Source organism: Notothenia rossii (genome assembly GCF_949606895.1).
Source record: "Notothenia rossii genome assembly, chromosome: 7".
NCBI classification, from domain to species: domain Eukaryota; kingdom Metazoa; phylum Chordata; class Actinopteri; order Perciformes; family Nototheniidae; genus Notothenia; species Notothenia rossii.
Genome location: NC_136905.1, coordinates 40,621,949 through 40,636,456, shown reverse-complemented (window position 1 = coordinate 40,636,456; position 14,508 = coordinate 40,621,949). Strand labels below are relative to the sequence as shown.

At 40.9% G+C, this 14,508-nt stretch overlaps 1 protein-coding gene across 1 annotated transcript in view; it reads left to right on the top strand.

Moving 5' to 3' along the window:
- Positions 1-14,268: 14,268 nt before the first annotated feature.
- LOC307013039 (uncharacterized protein) overlaps positions 14,269-14,508 on the top strand; it is a 62,182-nt gene continuing 61,942 nt past the window's right edge. Inside the window, exon 1 of the mRNA XM_079640273.1 lies at positions 14,269-14,295. The gene's annotated coding sequence lies outside the window, so the exon portion shown is untranslated. The remainder of the gene's footprint in view (positions 14,296-14,508) is intronic.

The window sequence follows — 14,508 nt, the reverse complement described above, 5'->3', positions numbered from 1 at the left end:
TGACTTCACAATCACACTGAACAAAATTATAAATGCAACACTTTTGTTTTTGCTCCCTTTTTTCATGAGATAAACTCAAAGATCTAAAACATTTTCTATATACACAAAATAACCATTTCTCTCAAATATTGTTCACAAATCTGAAAAAATCTGTGATAGTGAGCACTTCTCCTTTGCCGAGATAATCCATCCCACCTCACAGGTGTGGCATATCAAGATGCTGATTAGACAGTATGATTATTGCACAGGTGTGCCTTAAGCTGTCCACAATAAAAGGCCACTCTGAAACGTGCATTTTTGCTCTATTGGGGGGTTCTGGTGGGGTCCGAAAACCCTAGGGTTAAACCCTAACCCTAACATGTCACCCATTGAGCATGTTTGGGATGCTCTGCATCGGTGTATACGACAGCGTGTTCCAGTTCCTGCCAATATCCAGCAACTTCGCACAGCCATTGAAGAGGAGTGGACCAACATTCCACAGGCCACAATCAACAACCTGATCCACTCTAGGCGAAGGAGATGGGTGACATGTTAGGGTTAGGGTTAGAATGTAGCTAACTATATGTAGCCTATCTGGTATTCAGGGAACAAAATACACAGTAAACCATTAACATATTTATTATGGTGAAGTCATACATGTTACATAATATATATGAAATATTACAGGTTTTCAACTAAATGCAGACTTAGTTCTGAAAACACAGTCCACCACAGTGGCAAAGGGCAGTGTACTGAATTGCTACCTTGACACATTCAGGAGGAGTTCACGACAGGCCTGGGTCGATTGGGCTGCTGTGATTGCCAGTAGGCTACTACCAGATCCGTGTCAACTGTGCGTATTGACACCTTGCTATACCCTTCCTTCACAGCATCTCCTAGGTGCAGTAGGATGCGGCTATCAGCCTCCTCATGTGTGCATGTTGCAAGTACTGATTATTTGTTTGCCAGTGTTGAGGGCTGTCACACTGGTTTCCAGGAAGAAGAACAGTTCAGCCTTCTTGTCTTCAATGCGCAGAAACTCTGGCCAGTTTCCAGGAATGACACTGGATGGCTCAACGCGTCTATGAACTCCCTTCCCTCTCTTGCTGCGTGTTTCAGCCTTCAGACTTTCGGGGAAATATTCATCACACACAACATCAATTCTGCTGACATGCTCCAGCTGAGACAGGATGTATGGTGAGCAACGCTTCATAAAAAAACTTCTTAGCAGCACCAGGTCGTAGCATGTTCACAAGAGTAGCCCCATAAAGGATGAGGCATTAACTGTGTGGTGGGATGCATTCTCTTGTAAAGAAATCAGGTCCTCCAAACAGCCCACCAAGTCTGACTTGGTACCAGTTCTGAGTTTGCCCATTTGTGACAATGATGATGGACATGCCTGGTTTTCAAGTTTATTATATTTCACGTAATTAATCCCAAAAAACTCATCCAGACTTCCATCACGTATCTCAGATACAATGTACAGCCTAGAGAACAGAGAACAGTCATTCTTCAGAGATGAGAGCTGTTGTTGGGACCTGGATTTATCTTGGACTGGAGGCTGGCTGAATAGAGGGAGGTTTTTCCTTTTAATGGGATCTTTGATGGGCTTTTTCTGTTCGACCAGGCGCTCACTGACATACAGTGGAGGAAATAAGTATTTGATCCCTTGCAGATGTTGTAAGTTTGCCCACTTACAAATAAATGAAGAGTCTATAATTTTAATGGTAGGTTTAATTTATCAGTGAGAGTAAGAATATCAAAAAGAAAATCCAGAAATGTACATTATATAAAAGATACAATTTGATATGCATTAAACTGTGGGAAATAAGTATTTGATCCCTTTGCAAAACATGTGTTAGTACTTAGTGGAGAAACCCTTGTTGGACAGCACAGAGGTCAGACACTTCTTGTAGTTGGTCTCCAGGTTTGTGCACATCTCAGGAAGGATTTTGGTCCACTCCTCTCTGAAGATCCTCTCCAAATCCTTAAGGTGTTGAGGCTGATTCTTGGCATCTCAAAACTTCAGCTCCCTCCACAGATTTTCTGTGGGATTAAGGTCTGGAGACTGGCTAGGCCCATCCATCACCTAAATGTGCTTCTTCTTTAGCAGCTCATGTGTTGCCTTGGCCGTATGTTCAGGTGTATTGTCCTGCTGGAAGACCCATCCATGACCCTTTTCAGTGTCCTGGCTGAGGGAAGGAGGCTATTGGCCAAGATGTTACAGTACATGGCCCCGTCCATCCTCTCCTCGATGCAGGGAAGTCGTCCTGTCCCCAGCAGAGAAACACCCCAAAATTATAATGTTTCCACCTCCATTTTGGTCTGATCTGACCACATCACCTTCTACCAAGCCTTCTCTTAATCATTCAGATATTCATTGTCAAATTTCAGACGGGCCTTTCATGTTCTTCTTGAGCAGGGGACCTTGCGGGCGCTGCAGGGTTTGATCCATTATGGTGTAGTGTGTTACCAATAGTTTTCTTGGGTCTGTGGTCCCAGCTGCCTTGAGATCATTAACAAGTTCCTCCATTGTAGTTCTTGGCTGATACCTCACCTTTCTCATGATCATCAATACCCCAAGGAGCAAGATCTTGTGTGGATTCCCAGACCGAGTGTGATTGATTGTTGATTGATGTCCATTTTTTTCCCTTCCATTTCCGAATAATCGCACCAACAGTTGTCACCTTCTCCCCAAGCTGCTTGCTGATGGTTTTGTAGCCAACCCCAGCCAAGTGCAGGTCTACAATCTTGTCCCTGAGGACCTTGGACAGCTCTTTAGTCTTGCCCATGGTGGAGAGGTTGGAATCTGACTGATTGATTCTGTGGACTGGTGTCTTTTATACAGGTAACAAGTTGATATGAGGGGTACTTTCCTAAAGGAAATTGACTTGTGTAACCGGTCTGTGGGAGCCAGAATCCTTGTTTTTTGCAAGGGGATCAAATACTTATATCCCACAGTTAAATGCAAATAATTGTTTATCTTTTATATAATTTCATTTTCTGGTTTTTCTGTTTGATATTCTTACTCTCACTGTTAAAATAAACCTACCATTACAATTATAGACTGTTCATTTCTTTGTAAGTGGGTGAATTTACAAAATCGGCAAGGGATAAAATACTTATTTCCTCCACTGTAGGTGTCATACCCGTCCTGTCCGAGTTTCTCAATCTGGTTCAGAGTGTCAATGACTGCTGCATCTGCAAGGTCTCTAGTATCCAGTACAAGAAGATATTCACTGCTTATTTCACAGAATGGATTGCCCATGTCTTATGTAGCACCAATTAGTGCTTTAACATCTTGTGCAAATGCCATTTGTGCATGTTTGGTCTGCTCATGGTGCAGGGTGTCAGTCTTCTTTCTCTTCTCAGTGGAGGCCTTAAACTCCCCAACCACACATGCCATCTCGGGGCCAGACACAATCCGGCATCGCAGAGCTGCAGGGTTCTCTGTCAGGCCTACAGCACCACCATCACCTTTCACAGAGGCATTGTTCTGCTCGTGGGCCTGGTCAATGACAATAGCAGACAAGCTGCGTGTCGTCTTCTTTACAGCAAAGTTTCCTTTCAGAAACCGTTGATGGACATCAGGATGGTTATCTTTTAGCACAATCATGTCACGTAAGTGGACTGGTATCCATCCGGCATATTGGGTGTGTCCCAGGGAAAGGACCCTTCAGGTCACCCTTGAAAAAGAGATCAATGATCTCAATGGGATTCACCTGCATAAATAAAGGTTTGAAATGAAATGAAACAAGGCACAATCTTGGTCAAGGCATTTATGTAGAGTAGGAAGTCGGCCTCTCTTATTGATCGCACATAGATCATCAACTCTATTTCCAGCTGCAGGATGATAGACCAGAAGTGGAACTGGGAACATGACACTGCTCTTGTCCACCCGCTACCCCTCCAGGAGGTCGCCAAGTACCTTGAGTGCTGCCATCTCAATGTGAAACCCAACAAACATCACAATAAAATGATCTTCACTGTGAGTTGCTGGCCAGCTCAACTGGGTTTGTTTTGCCACAGCGTATAGAGGTGGATCCAGAGTGATCTGACCAGGATTCACAATCTCTAATGCCTGACTTACCTCATCGATGGAATGACGAATCATGGCCACATATTTGGACTGGTCGTAGAAGAGGGGAAGTAGAGAAGTGAGCATCGATTCAGCACACAAAGAGCGCTGCCTTCCAAGCTGGTCACTGCTGGGGACAGATGATGTTTGCAGCCCCTGAACTCCCATCCCCAGGGCCCATGAGTTCAAAACGTTTAATCCCTATCTGATCAGATCAGATTTGGAATTTGAGGAGTTCAAAACCAAAAAACAGGATTAGGATCGCTTTGATATCCGATCAGATCAGGAAATCCAATCCAAGCTTTAATCTGGATCAAATCTTCAAAACGGGTAGTTCAAACCGACCACACAGGATTGGGATCAGTTTGATCCCAAAAAACTGGATTATCCTGATGCCACCAGAGGGGTGGATTTCCAGTGGAGTACCAGAGCAAAGTGTACTGTACAATTTATTTTAAAATATGTTTCAATTTAAATGAGATGGCAGCGTTTGCTAACTGAAATAATATACAATTTTTAGCCTTCATGGGAAATACATTTTATTTTTTCCATTTTTGCTCACGTTTGTGGTGGCCTATTTTGTTTTCAACCAAATGTTGATGACATAAATGTTTATGCTCATAAAAGTATCACAGCAAAGATTGTTAATCACAAATGTAATTTAGATTAAAGAAAAAATATCTTCAACAAAAGAAAAGTCCATCATCTGTCATCACCTTTCAAATAAAAAAATATAATTAGACATTATAGATGTCTCTGCAATGTGGTCTCTTGTCTTCCTTGTATTATTTTTCATGTCCACTAGATGGCGATCGGTAGGATTAAAGCACTGATATTCAGGATCTAGTCATCTTGAAAAATCGTAATCTGGATCAGGCTGATCCTATCCTGAATTGCTTTGAACCCCAGGGACAAAATTTGGCCGACTTGTCTGATCCTGGATCACAAAAAATGGGATTTCAAAATCTGTTCGGATCTGATTGAGATTAAAAGTTTTGAATTCCTGGGCCCAGGTGACTTGGGGTGGAAGAGGAAGGCCACAGGTGGATGGGAAGTTTACTGGACCACATTACCAGGCCTGTTGTGAACTCCTCCGCTGTGGATGCAAAAAGGGTTGCAGTGGACAATGCAAATGTGTCAAGGCAGCAATTCAGTGCAGTGCCCTTTGCCACTGTGGTGGACTGTGTTTTCAGAACTAACTCTGCATTTAGTTGAAAACCTGTAATATTTCATATATATTATGTAACATGTATGACTTCACCATAATAAATATGTTAATGGTTTACTGTGTATTTTGATCCCTGAATATCAGATACATATAGTTAGCTACATTCTAGCATGTTGTAAATAGTAACAATGCATTCCCCATCCTTGAAAATGTAGGATTAGCCACCAAAATCAAGATTCTAGGTGGTCTAGATCCTAAACTACTGGTAAAATAACAACCAATGGCGGCCATTTTGAAAATGTACGCCATTGGCGCCATTGGACAAATTTGCGATGGCCCTACAGCCAAAAATCTTCCTTAGGGCATGCTCTAACAGTGTGCCAAATTTCATGCTTTTATCATCAAAAGCACAATTCTTTCAGATATTTCACATATCTGCTGGACTATAATACTATTCTGCATAAGCAATGTTTTATTATGGAAATATTTGGCCTGCAGTAAGTCATATTTGAGGCAATTATACAGAGTTGTAAGTGTATAAGTATTTATACTACTATAAATCAATTAATTAAAAAATGTAAATTAATTAATCATTTCCGTTACGTGAATATGAAGGGGAGCTTGATACATCTTTGACCATCATTTTAGACTTCAATCTTTCCTACAGTGTCTCTTCTAAGAATACCATGATCATTCTCTGCCAAGCGGCCATGTACATTTAATCACCTACCAAAGAAGAGTTTCCTCACAGGAATTAAGCGCTACCTGCAATATCTGCCCCTCGCTGGGTGTGCCTCAGGAGGCTTCATGCTGCAAATCGTTTCCAAGCTCTTTCTAATCACAGATGTTCGTCAAATGACGTTATCACAGGCTTAAATCAAGGTTTCTTAGCAGGTTATGCTGGCTCCCAGGGACCCATGTCTGTTAAAACCTGCACTCAAGACTGAAGTTTGCACTAAAGGAGCCAGGAGTATTACACGTGCTGCTATTTAAACATTTAAAAACATGACAGGCCCCTAGCCTAGTGCTAGGAGGAATTATTCTAGCAACGTTTCTTTATTGAGCTGTTAGTTCCTCACGATTATTCTGTCAAGAGTATTAATATCTACTAAAGATTTTTCTCGTTTCTATGCTCTGTAGATGACATGGCAGGGAAAGCAGACATCCCATATGCCTTCTGTGGCCAACCCAGTCTCATGGCATTTCGTGTTCACCAACACGATTTTTAATCTATTGATTCGTGTTCACCAACACGATTTTCTCCTTTTTTTCGTGTTGCACAGCACGATTTTAAAAGCAATGTATTTCTACTGGTAATGTGTTTCGTACCTGCAGCACGTCTTTTTCTCCGGTCGGGTCGTGGAAGACCGGAAGCTGTGTGGTTCATAAAAACATGTTCTTACTCAATATCAAGCCACAATTATTGCTTTTATTTTAAATCGTATAATTTCTGACTTTTGTTTCCGTCTGTGAGGAAAATAAATGGGGCTCAGAGCCTCAGAATACTGAAATCTGTATTTTTAAATCTTTTTTTCCTTCTAATTTGTTATTCTTTTCAAAATAACACACTGTTATTTACTCACCAATAACACACAATTATCCTTGCTTTTATTTATTGGTTTAATTCCATAATCTCTGGCTTTTTTGGTGTCCGTCAGGAACTGAATTTCAAAATAAAAATAACCGGAAACAGACGTAGGCCTCTAGGAGTTTAGGATGGCCGAAGACACTACACTACCCATAATCCCCAGCTATCGTTTAGGACTACAGTCCCCGTGATTAATCTTCAAGCGCTGGGATAGGATGTTGGAGTGGCGGTGCGCCAAGGTTACGCCGAGCGTCAAACAGCTGTTTGAAATGGAACAAAACCACGCCAGACTATCCAAAACTGGAATCAAACGCCCCCCCCCAGAACTACACATGCTGGCTATTGTGTTTCGCAAAATGTTCCATGGGACGTCTCTACTGAACGTTTTCGTTTTTCCCACAATTAGAAGTTGCCAGTATTAAACACATTGGTGTTATCAAATGTAAAACATATAATTAATAAATGGGTGAAAATCGCTTGTGTCCATAATGCGCAGCATTAATATATACCCACATGACAGCTCATTGTTACTTTGTAATTCTACTCCACAATTCAGAGGTTAACCTGATTGCCAAGTGCCAACAATCAGGAGAGATATTTGATAGTTGGTGCTTGAGAAGACTAAACATTTATCTGCAATTGACATGAATGGAAACGAGTAATAAAGTATATTCATTTCTCGTTATTCTCTACTAATAGTTAATTAAAGACTGTATAATGGCTATTTTGCACATCCCTTTCAAGATTTCAAGATTTTCAAAGGTTATTGACATATCATATACAAAACTACGGTGTATGCAATGAATGAAAATCTTGGGTCACAGGTTCCTCAACAGCACATTGCAAGACATCTATCAAAATGGGTTTGTACCTCCACCATTAAACTGTCATATTCTGCACATTTCTTATACTATCTACATACATAAGAGTATAATTCATATGTATAATATCAGTTAAAATAAGTGCTTCAACATAGTTAACATTGCAGGAAAGCAATATATTAGACATTAAGTACTTTTGTCAGGCTTAATATTTATCTGTAGATACCCCCAAAGTTTTTTTCTTATTTAAAAGAGGACCTTAATCTAAAGTATTATTTAATGTTTAAATAAAGGTTAATTCGTTTTTCTGTTTTGCACCTTCTCCTATTAATATCTTTGTACATCTGGCACTAAACTGTTTTATTGTAGAGATCACTTACAGTATCTTCTTGATTTTTTATATTCTATATTTCTATCACAGACCTTCTACTTTCCCCCAATGAAAGTATGTACTCTTAATATTTTTTGAATCAAATATAACACATAAAAACAATAATTCAATAACGTGCTTTAACCACTAGGCGGTGCACACAAGGTACACACAGCTATAATAACTTTGTATTATCAGTGTAGGACACTTATGTATGTACAACATCTGAAGATGTGTAGTTTTATACATGTTTTGACATAATTTTATAGCATATTGCTATACTATTTCAGCCTCAGTATTTACATTCTTATATTCAAAGAAAATGAAAGTCCTTTTATATCAGCTGTGCACCGTTATGGTGTAAATATAACCTATCTACGAATTAGATCAAATATAAAAGTCAGCCAAATTAAGGTTGATACTGCAAGGAGACGTATTGTGTGAAGAGAAATTGAAGATGTTGTTTAATTGTTGATATATTTATGATCCACGTTAAGTATTCAGTTTCGGCAGCATTTCTTCCAGTTTTTCCAAAGGTCTTCTCATCAGGGCTCTATAAATAAAGAACTACGGCAGATCTGTAATATGTAATGCAGCCGGAACGTGTATTACAATGCCGTTATGTGATGACTTTCAAAGAGAAAAGCAAGAACACTCGGAATTAATTATTATTTTATTCTTTTAAAATGTTTTCCGGATTTCATATCATATAAACACCAAATCCCAGCATGCATTGCGGCTAAAACATCCAATCAGCGAGCTTAAACCACAGCTGAGGATCTTGGGTAAGCGCTCGAAATGCCTACGTCTGTTTCCGGTTATTTTTATTTTGAAATTCAGTTCCTGAAGGACGCCAAAAAAGCCCGAGATTATGGAATTAAACCAATAAATAAAAGCAAGGATAATTGTGTGTTATTGGTGAGTAAATAACAGTGTGTTATTTTGAAAAGAATAACAAATTAGAAGAAAAAAAAGATTTAAAAAATACAGATTTCAGTGTTCTGAGGCTCTGAGCCCCATTTATTTTCCTCAGAGAAAAGGAAACAAAAGTCAGAAATTATACGATTTAAAATAAAAGCAATAATTGTGGCTTGATATTGAGTAAGAACATGTTTTTATGAACCACACAGCTTCCGGTCTTCCACGACCCGACCGGAGAAAAAGACGTGCTGCAGGCACGAAACACATTACCAGTAGAAATACATTGCTTTTAAAATCGTGCTTTGTAACATGAAAAAAAGGGGAAAATCATGTTGGTGAACACGAATCAATAGATTAAAAATCGTGTTGGTGAACACGAAATGCCATGAGACTGGGTTGCTGTGGCATATATACAGTTGGAAGAAAAAGTATGTGAACCCTTTGGAATTACCTGGATTTCTGCATAAGTTGGTCATAAAATGGAGGAAGCCACTGCTGTCCAGAAAAAAACATTGCTGCACGTTTGAAGTTTTCAAAAGAGCACCTGGATGTTCCACAGCACTACTAGCAAAATATTCTGTGGACAGATGAAACCAAAGTTGAGTTGTTTGGAAGGAACACACAACGCTATGTGTGGAGAAAAAAAAGCACAGCACACCAACATCAAAACCTCATCCCAACTGTGAAGTATGGTGGAGGGAGCATCATGGTTTGGGGCTGCTTTGCTGCCTCAGGGCCTGGACAGATTGCCATCATCAACGGAAAAATGAATTCTCAAGTTTATCAAGACATTTTGCTGGAGAACTTAAAGACCCAGTGAAGTGCATGTTTTTGCACCAAAATGAAATGGCAGTTTCATTACTTACATATCATTGTGCCTGTTCATGGCTAAAATAATTTTTAATAATTCATAATTAATGAATTAATGAATTATTAATTTTGCCGTCTGAGCCTAACGGAAGTTGCAGACGATAGTGGCTGTGACGTCACAAGATGTACCCAGTTGCGATTGTAAACATGGCGGAGACTTTGGAAAGTGATACTAGTGTGAGAGAAATTATTGATTTGGACAGCTTTTCGGACAGGATAGATGAGGAAAGTGATCAATTTGGTGCACTTTGAGGGCAACATTAAGAGATTTATGGATACAGCTCTCAACACTCATATGAAACATATATTTCAATAATCAAAAAACATTGGAAGGATTTCTTAACCTATTTTATACAACTAATATTACATAGATGGAAATATTTGTTTACATAGATGACCAAACCCACTGAGAGAACTTAGGCTACAGTTTACCTCCCTGAGCTGACGTTATCTCTCTCAGTCCCACAGGAGAGCACTCTCCCTCTCCTTATTGTTGTCTAATCTCAGTTAGCTCCGAGCTAGCACCAGATGCTAACGACAACCCTGTAACTCTCTCAGTCTCTCTTTCTCTCTCTCTCGAATCGACAAGTGGCCTTTATTTATCATGATCAATCAAAGAATCTACGAAACAATGAGACCAGCCAGGCTCACCTTCATCTTTTGGGAACAGAAACATCGCCACTTCGGCAGACTTGACATTACTACAGCCAGCGGCAATGCATAGTTTCCCCTGTGTTTTTCATCCCTCTTTCTTCACTGTCGCCTCCATTGTCAGGTTTTCTCGATTGGCAATCACTTCCAGTCGACTCCGACACACTTTCCAGGAAAATACTAGCTCAAAAACGTTGAGAAATTCGACTTTGAAAAAGAGAAAAAATGAACGGTGGTGAATGTAAACAGTGCGGCGGCGTCCATCTCGTGAAGTCACGCAGTAGATCGCAAGCCACGCCCACGAAGGCGAAGGTCGACTGCAGATTTCCCCGGCAAATTCAAAACTCGTCAAATTCGTTGCTATTCCAACATCTTTTGATATGGGTTCCAATGGACAATTTTGGTCATTACTATACGTATTAGCATAACAGATCATGCACAGGTGCACACTTCACAGGGTCTTTAATTCTGGCGCATTGCTTATCGTTTCATAGATGTATTCTCATTCACCATCTATGTTTGTGACGTAAAGAGTGTAATAGTCAGGGCTGCACATAACTGGTGCGCATGCGCACCCACCGCCAAAAAAGGAGCACCGGATCATTTGAAAAAAACGCATTTGCGCACCAACATTGAGAGAGACAGAGAGACATGAGAGAAGAGAGAGATAGAGAAGAGAGAGATATTTGCGAGTTGCATAAGAACTGGTAAGACGCGTGAAGGGTCCGCTTCATGCACTCCCTGCGAGGCACGGGCACGCACCATCCCCCCCCCCCCCGTTGACATTTCGCGATACAGTGGGCTTCATACTCCACTAGCCCCCCCCCCCGTTGACATTCGCGGTACAGAGTATGCGCACCAAGCAACATCTCCAGGTGCTCCTTTGAGAACCAGGGCAAAAAAGTTATGTGCAGGGCTGCTAATAGTCACGTTTCTGAATTGGACACTGAGTGGATGCAGTCACAGCCAATCGGAGTCTGATTCAGAGGGTTGCCTGTCAGTTCCGTTGCCTGTCAGTTCCGTTGCTATGGTTCCGTTGTTATGTGTACTGAAACGAGAGCCGGTATAATTCCACGCGCGAAAACAAATAAAAAATTGGAATACGTTATTTTAGTGTCTTAAAAGTAGACTGAGGTATGAAGGGTTAACGTTACATCTTAGGATAATTTTTTGTTATGTTCTGTATATATAAGGGTATGCTTAGTGTGGTTACTCCATGTTTACTAGCTATAACTATAGCTATACTATAGTATAGCTATAGTTATAGCTAGTAAACATATATATATATATATATATACTGTATATATATATATATATATACTATATACTATAGCTATAATCACTTCTTGGAAGTATGCTTCCTTCAGGTGGAAGTGAACCAGTCGTCCTGGTGAACACATTCCAGCACCTGATTTTCTTCCCCTTGAGGAACCCTGGAAATAGCCTCTTTCAACAGGAGTTCCTGCAGCTCTGATTGGAGCGCAAGACATAGCTTCTGGGAGGACAGGAGTGTTTCCTGTATCCCATTGAACTGTGGGGTGGGGGGTGGGGGGGGGGGGGGGGGGGGGGGGGGGGGAGATGCTCATCCATCTGTCCATCAGACACACGCGCTGCCACTCTGAGAAAAACTCTTGAGAGCGGGCGCACATGCTCGAGATGTGTTTTTGGTCGTCATGGTGATGAGCCACGCTAGAGCCCCTGCCGCCGCTGCCCGTGAGGCAACCCAAGGTATGCTAGGACCGAATGGGCTGCGCGGGGGCCTCCACACGCTGCGTCTCACTCCGACTCTCATCATGAGGCGCGTACACGCTCAGGGGATGGATGGAGGTGTGTGCAGTGCTGCCCACATGAGGCGTTATAACGGCGCTCATGGGTTTATTATGGCTGTGTGTACGAGGCGTATCTCGGACAGAGGAATGCCGCGAGCTCTGTAGTTTATTAACCAACAGGTTAAAACCAGGCTTCTGCAGCGAGCCCTGCTGTCTACTAATCAACAGATTAGTGGCAGCCGGTGTAAGAAGTTAAAATCAATTTGATGATATAAGATAGATTAAACACCAGTACTTTTATAACTTTTTTATTGTGAAAATACTTCCGGTTAGCTTACAATAAAGTTTGGTTGGTTTGGTTAAAGTTTATTTTGAAAAGCTATTCCGGAAAGGATCTCCGAAATACCAATAGTAGCTTGACTTCAGGTTTTAGGGAATAGTAACGATTGCAGCCGTTAAAATGTATTAAACGAAAAGTCATGAAAGAGATAAGGAGGAGAAAAGGCGTTTTTATTTATTTATTGAATGTACAATGTCAAAATCCTCTGTTATGTGCGATATCGGACATTGATGAAAGGAGGGCGGAAGATTACGCCACAGCCACCATTGAAGAGGAGGAGCCAAATGAGATATATAGTGAGGTGACGGAGCCTTGTGGAGCCTCTTCTGCTCGGCCGGCACTGCGAGAGGGAGCTTTTCTCTTCCGTCTCTCCTCACTACCTTCTGTTTGTTTTATTACCGCACCATTTTAATTAAAGTACCCATTTGAACCTTCTCAAAGACTCCATTGGTCTCCTTATTGAAATGTTCTCTCCTGGACGCGAGGACAAGGAATATCCTAATAGTTGGTGACTCTGACGTGATATTCGCCACAACAGGAGAGCAGCCATAGCCGTGGGAACATGTTTCAAATGGGGGGTGCTGTGGGGATGACACCAGGGCTGGTTCTGACCAATGTGCTGCTAGGCAAGATTTTAGCTGGCAATGAAAAACCACTACAAAAGACCAATACACTGCAAAAAGAGAAATATATTGACATGGTGGACAGCTTATATAACAAGGCTTAAAATGTATTATATATTATAACATGTTTTAATTGGGGGGGTGGACTTCACATCCTCTAGGGGGGTCCGGGGGTACCCCCCCGGGAAGATTTTTTTATCATTTTAAAGTAAAATGCTTCAATCTGGTGTACTTTGAGCGCCCAATTAGAGACTGATCTAGGGGGTACAACTCTAAACACCCATATGAAAAAGATCGGTTTGCATTTTATTAATCAAATAAGTAGGTATGTGAACATTTCCAATAACCTACCATAGCCAATAACAAATACATGTAACTTATTTTATTTGTGTTGTTCATTCATATCTTATTTTACCAGTTAACATTGATTTATTTATGTATACTTTAGAAAATCTCTCCAGTTTTAAACCTATTTTTTATGTTTACTCTCCTATAGCATACATTGCAATGATTTCAAACCTGTTTTTATTTATCCTAATAATTATAAAGGTGTGCCTTGGAAATATTTGTTTACATAAATTGTGATCAAAACGTTTGAGACCCACTGAGATAACTTCGACTAAAGTGAACTATCTAAGCCCTCAGAGTGCTTTACCTCACTGAGCCTCTCAGTCTGACAGGAGAGGACTCTCCCTCCACATTATTGTAGAAACAGCTTCTTATATCCGTTAGCGCAGCAGAAGCTAACAACAATCCCCGCCGGTACCGCGGTATCCCCTCTCTCTATCTCTCTCACTTTGGCTGTGAGCTGCGGGCGCCTGCTAAGCCAACATCCCCCACTTTCATCACTTACAGCGCCCATCATACAGGGCAAATGGAAAATGTAACCGGGGTGAAAAGGGTGTTATCTTTACTTAATTATGAATGTTGTTACATCAAGGCTGAAAATTCGTTTTTTTTATTATTATATCTTGTGGAAGTGCAGATCCCCTTTCCTCCACCAGGGGGTGCTGCAGCACCCTCAGCACCCCTACTTCCCACGGCCCTGAGAGCAGCTGCAGTTTTAAAAGAAGCTTGAACAATGCCGGCAGTTATACACTCGGGACCATACAGAAAGGTAAAGAAGTACCTTTTTATTCAAAATCTTCAATAGATTACATAGTAAACAATAGGAGTGTGTGTCTGTCTGCTAAGTTGGACTCCTGAGAATGACTGCCTAATTTTTAATGTTAAACAAACCTAAATGTGGGCAAAGCATATGTACCACGTGGCGTTGTTCTGAGCCAAATAGGAGGTAAGAATTTCCTTTCTTTGTTCTTTCTTTGTTCTT